The sequence below is a fragment of the Tursiops truncatus genome, chromosome 5, assembly GCF_011762595.2.
Source record: "Tursiops truncatus isolate mTurTru1 chromosome 5, mTurTru1.mat.Y, whole genome shotgun sequence".
NCBI classification, from domain to species: Eukaryota; Metazoa; Chordata; class Mammalia; order Artiodactyla; family Delphinidae; genus Tursiops; species Tursiops truncatus.
The window spans coordinates 81,162,231-81,169,397 of record NC_047038.1 but is presented as its reverse complement, the minus strand read 5'-3'; positions in this window follow the sequence as shown (position 1 = coordinate 81,169,397).

The window sequence follows — 7,167 nt, the reverse complement described above, 5'->3', positions numbered from 1 at the left end:
TGTTATTTTGGAGACATGTTTTTCTCCTTACATTAATTCCAGGTATTTTCAGTATACCTGCCTTTCATTGGATCACACTCTTAGCTTAACCTATTCTGAACTATTTAACTCACCTAAAAGGACTTACAAAAGGCAATTCAATAATAAATAAAATACATTAAAATCTATTCTGAGATTTTAACAAAGAGCTAAACCATGCTTATGATTTGTGTTTTCCCTTGAGCATGTGTCTTAATAGCTACGTTCATGATTTGGTCTTTGACCTAAGGATGCATCTTTTTTTTTTTTTTTTTTTGTGGTACGCGGGCCTGTCACTGTTGTGGCCTCTCCCGTTGCGGAGCACAGGTTCCAAACGCGCAGGCTCAGCGGCCATGGCTCACGGGCCCAGCCGCTCCGCGGCATGTGGGATCTTCCCGGACCGGGGCACGAACCTGTGTCCCCTGCATCGGCAGGCAGACTCTCAACCACTGCGCCACCAGGGAAGCCCCTAAGAATGCATCTTAATGAGGTTTTGGGTCTCAAAACATTTCTCAATTTTATATTTACTGTTTATAGAAGAGAACCTATTATATTTCCTAACCCTGCAAGTCTCAGATATTCAAAATTCTAATTTCCTTCATATCCTTTCTTGAAAACAAGCAGGTTTGTTTTTTTTTTTTTTTCCTGAGCTCATTTCTTGCTGGTAGTATTATATCCAATGCAGCATAATACCTAACCCTCATAATAACATTTACTTTCCAAACCTTATAGGTCAAAGCCACAGTTCTATTAGACACATTACCTGCCTTCCAAATTATCACAGTTGATGGGTTGTTGTTTTTTTTTTTTCCTAACTGCATAATATGGGGCACTGTTTTTCCAGTTTCTAATAACAGTTTGGGGAGATTTTTTTCTTCCTTCTACTGGTCCCAAAGCCAATGTTACATGTACTACATTTTTGTTTTAGGAGTACATTTCTAGGTGCCAATGTTTGTATTAGTCAGCTTTCATAATCTATGTTGTGTAACAAACATCCCCCAAAACTCCTGGCTAACAACACAGGTTTATTTTTCACTCCTTTTGTCTGTACTCTCTGGGATAACTGTTCTTCTGCTCTTACCTGTGGGAAGTTTTGAGTCTTCTACATTTGTCCTCTAAGACTGCAGGCGAGGGTGAAGGGACAGCTCTAACCAAGAACATGACTTTTCTCATACCAGAGGGGAAAAGCAAGAGAAGCTAAGCCAAAGCATGTCACTGTTTTTAGTTCCTGCTCAGATATGGCATATAGCAGATCTGCTCACACAATGTTGACAAAATTTAGTCACTTGTCCAATGGGATGAAAAATTATAATCATTCATTGGGAGGTTAACAGTGAAAGAGTAAAGGAGAATAAATATTTGCAAACAATAGTACAACTTACCACAGAGTGAATGTAAAAACAAATTTGATAACCAAGTCCTCAGGAGCTATAATAATTAGAGTTTAAATAAACAAAGAAGAGTCAAAGAGGAGGAATCAACCAGTGAGATAGTAAGAGTATCAGGGAAGTATGAAATCATGTGAACAAATAAGAAGGCAGTTAAACAAAAAACAAGTAGCTAACTCTGACAAGAACCACTAAGAGGTTAAGTAAGTTGAGGCCTAAAAGATATCTATGGATTGAGGAAACATGAAGATCATTGGTGAATTGGACATGAAAAATTTTAGAAGAGCAGAGGAGCTATTACCAGGTCAGAAATCTATGTTAAAGAATAAATAGAAGATTGTGAAGTTTAAAAGACTGATAAATTATACCCTCTCTTCCCTACCAGTTTCAGATTCACATGATAAATACATGTAGGAATAAGAGCTATAGAGATCAAAATAACAAATTTATAACTAGTAAAACTGAAGTGGAGACTAAAGCTGTGTGGCCAATATATATGTTTCCTTATATTTTCCTTTTCTTATAAAGCATAGGATATATCCACAGGGTAGATTTGATCTAAAGAACAGACTTCATTTATCCATCTATGTGTAAGAAAAAGATGGTTCCCTCAGCCCAGTACATAGAGAAATTCGCTTTCAAGTGTCCTTAAATGACAGATCTGGGGCTTCAATCCCAACACATTTTCTACATAGCATGAACAGTAGAAGAATGCATCTATCCTCTAGTTAGTAGTGGAGACTACTAATTGTCTTCCAGTACCACATTTCCCTTCACGATTTTAGAACTGTACCTCCTCTCTACTGAACTTTAGCAAGACAAATGGATGTATAGAGACCACATTGCCCAGTCTTTCTTGTTTCTGGTGTGGTCCAGATTAAGTGGCAGATAAAGTGACAAACAAAATTCAGGTCCCATTCTTAAAAAGAAAGTATATTATCATCTATTTCTCTTTTTCCCTGTCTGGGTTCAGAGAGATGGAAACAAAAAGCATATCAGAGATGAAAATTACATGTCAAGGATAGGAGAGCCACTCCACAAGCCTGAATCTCTGGATTATCTTTTGTATCAGCCACTTAACCACCCTAGAAGCTTCATATCCCTCTGAACTCAAGCATGAAAGATTTTCTCTTGTTGACTGACTGTATTTTGGGGCTTAATTGTTACAGTAACTTATGCTACACCATAATTAATATATAATTTGGAACTTAGCAATGTTGTGCTGCCATAATAAAAATCTCGAGTGAAGCATTGGCTTCTCAGGTGGGCTGTGAGCATCAAGGACATAAAAAGTTTTAAAACCTGGTAACCTTTATTATGTCATGACAAAATATTTGGTCAGCTACAGTAGTGTGGAAGGCAAACCACATGCTTTCCAAACCTATAAGTAGTTCAGAAAAGGTAAGTGTGCAGTAGTCTGTGACTTCAACTTGTTGCTTTTAGCAAGATCCTGAAAGAGATTAATGAAGACAGGCAAGAATTAGCCAGGTTACAAACAGAGACAAAACGGACCACTTTTCTCCCAAAGGATGTTTTCTTGTCCTGTGGTTTACAATTTGAATTAACTGTAAGTGTAGAATCTGAGTACCCGACAGTATTGCAAATACTAGTTTTCCTGTATAACTCTACCTAAAAAAGATAAAATTACTTTCCAGAGTCTAACACATCTCCCTAAGATTTCTCAGATATGGTGACAAAGATCATATTACAGTGTTTCTTCCCAGCCAAAACTATTTTTTTCTATTAAATAGCCTCATGTAACCTCAGTTACTTTGAGGAAGGAAGAATAGATGGAAGAATATAAATAAATAAAAGCATAAATGATTGAAAGCAATGACTACATAATAGACACAAAAGAATCTTCAGAAGGCAAGCCAAAAGCTTGGACAAACCAGACAAGAAAAGGTCTAACCAAGGAACTTTTCCACTGAAAATTGAGAAAGTCTTTATAATTCCTGCCCGAGTAGGAGTTCATCATTATTATGAACTAGTGAGGGCTATGTGTTGCCTATTCTTTCTAATCCTGAATGGCCAAAATAGGGCTTTTATTGACAATATTCTGTTTCCATTATACTGTGTACTAGGGGGTGTGAGTGTGTGTGTGTGCATATACTAGGGAGTGAGGGCAATAATTTGTTTATCAATGTATATGTCACAAGACCTTGAAGAGTAACATCCAGACTCAGTGAAGAGCATTACATATTACCCAAAGATGGTGGACTCTGTGCAGAATGGAACTTTGTACTATCTTTTTGGAGAAAAGTGTGGGAGATGATATGCATTAATATTTGAGTGGCCAGAGGAAAAGAAACTGCTAATCACCCCTCACTACCCATTCATCCATCTGTTAACAACCTACCTTTCCCTTTGATTTTGAGCCAGGAAAGCCCAAATAAAAAGAAAATTTCTCAGCTTCCCTCGTGGTTAAGTGGCCACAGTCTCAACTGAATTGAGAGTACAGGGATATGTGCAACACACAGGTGACATCTAGGAAAAAAAAAAAAGGCTTCTTTCCCTCCATTTCCTCTTTTCTCCTTCCTGCTTGCTGGGAAACTGTGATAATTGGAACAGACACTTTCAGTCAGGAAATGGAAGCCAGTTGCTGAAGATAATAGATGTTCCTCAGCCAGCATGCCTAACCCCCTTGAAACTTCTGCCAACCTCTAAGCCAAAAATTGAGAGTTAAATAAACTGTTGAATCCAATGAGTCTTTGCAGGGTTCTTGTTTTGGTTTTTATTTTATGTTTTTTGTTTTTGTTTACGTTTTTAACTCATACTCTCTTTTTTTCACATCTTTATTGGAGTATAATTGCTTTACAATGTTGTTTTAGTTTCTGCTGTACAACAAAGTGAATCAGTTATATGTAAACATATATCCCCATATCCCCTCCCTCTTGAGCCTCCCTCCCACCCTCCCTATCCCACTCTTCTTGGTCATCACAAAGCATTGAGTTGATCTCCCTGGGCTATGCAGCAGCTTCTCACTAGCCATAGGGCATACTCTTTTTTTTTTTTTTTTTTTTTTTTTTGCAGTACGCAGGACTCTCACTGTCGTGGCCTCTCCCATGGCGGACCACAGGCTCCGGACGCGCAGGCTCAGCAGCCATGGCTCACGGGCCCAGCCGCTCCGCGGCATGTGGGATCTTCCGGGACCGGGGCACGAACCCGTGTCCCCTGCATCGGCAGGCGGACTCTCAACCACTGTGCCACCAGGGAAGCCCCGATAACTCATACTCTTAACTAATTCAAAAGCCATCCATGTACATTCTGTTCCTTTCCCAAAATCACCAATAGCACATGCTACTCATCTTAAGTAGATTGAGTGAGAAGGACTAGAAGTATAATAAAAATGATCCTCGGTGTGAAGTAAGAGTATTATTCTTCCTTATCTTAGGTGTAGAAGAAGTAGACACTGGTTATACAACAGCTCTATCAAGAATTTGTGACAATAAGAGGAGTAAATAAATGAGGCATATTTGGAGCGAAAGAAAGCACTTTTAAATGAGGATATGCTAGAACGTATCTGTAGTATTGCTATTTTACGGATTCTGATAGATTATACCATAGAACAGGAGCTGAAAGCATAGAAAACTAAAGATCTGGTTATTACATCCTAGATACACTAAGTCAAAGTTGTTTAGGAGATTTAAGAAAGGGTCAAAAACTTTTTTTTTTTTAAATGATACAAAGGATGGTGCCAAACTGAAAGATGGGAAACAAATTCTGCTGACTCAGAGATCTTGAATTTCAAAAATAAAATTTAAGTTTCGATGACACAGGAAGCCATTGCTAATAGGCAGGATTTGGAAAGTGCCATAGAAGTGGCTGACAAAACTTAAACTGAGAAGGGACACAACATACCTAATGCGGTTTGAGTTTCAATCACCTTGGGGACACATCCGATTTCTGGGCAAGAATCAACTGGCCATAGCCACAATGGCTATGCTACCTTCCTTGCTCAGGTAAGTGAAGCTTTGCTTGATTAGTAAGTGCAGTTACAATACTGGTACGAAAATAAAAGAGAATTGCATAAGTGAATGGTACTGATAATTTATGTTAGAACTACGTGTAGACATAATGATAAGTTTGGAATCATTGAGATACACTGCAAGTGTTGCATTTATTTTTCTACATCTTTGAAACTTTTAAGAAAACCAAGCATATTAAATCTTTGATTTAATAAATTGAGTGAAAATTTAAATACAAGAAGCACCGAGAGTTTCATTTTACAAAAAAGTAGGTAGTGTGCTGATGGAAACAAACAGAATTATGATATAGTGGACAGATGGAAAATAGAAGAGATATGTCTTTATAAAGACAAGGAAGAATGGGATCAGTCGCATATGTGGAAGATTTGGGCTTTGAGAAAGTGAGGCACTTTCTCATCATCACCGTTTTAGTGAAAATGAAGAAAATATCGTTGCAGCTGCAGGTTAATTTATAAATTTGGTGATGGAAAGATGAATGCATCCCACTGGATGGCTTCAATTTTCTTAGTGAAGTGTGAGGTAAAGTCATTATTTTGAAAGGAAGGAGACATAAGTAAGTTAAGAAGAGAGAAAAATCATGGTCAGAAGATGAACAAGCAAATTTTCTAGATAAAAATAGGTGTTCAATAAGTATTAACTATTAAGTTTATGTTTATGTAATTAAAATGAAATCATGCAACCTTGCCTTATAGTGTTCTCCTATAGCAGTCAGCAGCATGAATACAATCATAAATAAAGGAGGCTCTTGCACTGAACCAATGTATGCTTCCCACCAGCCACACATGGGTGGAGTCTAAGGAGCCCAGGGAGTTGAGAGTACTTTCCAGGAAGTGATTAGACTATCATGCTATGGGCTAAGAAATGAAGTGTACCATGGAGGGGGTTGATGGATGATGAAAAAAAGATGACAGAATCAGTGGACCAGAGATTTTGATGAGATATAAAAAATTGTATTATTACATGAGATAGTAAAATTAAATCTTGCTCTCCCGGTGAGCATCCAATACCTCCTCCATGATTCTCACTTTCTGGTGATGACCTTTATTCATATTTCTCTGGGGGAAAAAAATGTCAGAAGAGAAAGTTAGGTTCCCCAATGACCACCACCATATCTCCCAGCTGATCTGGCTCCCTACTTGTATCCTATGAATTTCCTCCTGTTGCCAGGGATAAACTTTTCAAAATCCCACACAAGGCCAAGCTCTTCCACTTTTGCAGTGGATCCCATCACTGATCCGCTACTGCTCCTTGCTTTCTTTCATCATTAATTCTTTCTTCTGATCTGAAACATAAGCATCAGCCAAAAACAAATGCTATTTCTCATATTAAAAAAAAACTATTTTTAAAATTGTGACCTCACATTCCTTTCCAGTTACCAACACATTTTTCTGCTTTCCCTTTAAAATAAAACTCTTTAAATGTAGCTTCTATACCCATGATTCCCAATTTGTCTCCTCTCTTGAACTCAGTCCAATCACTCTTTTATCCTGGTTACTCCACATTAACTGTTATCTTCAGTGTCACCAATGACCTTGAGATTGCCAAAACCAATGGAAAATTCTTAATTCTCTTCCTAATCTATCAAACGTAACAATTGTTCCATTTTTTCCCACTAACTCATATCTGTAATTTTTTCATCCCTTGACTTCTATGATATATGTCTATTTTGGTTACTCTTGTTTCCTCACAGTTAACTTTCCCCTAGTCTCCTTTGCTTGTTTTTCTTAATTTTTCCAGCCTCTAAAATAATGGCACATCATGAAGCACATCTC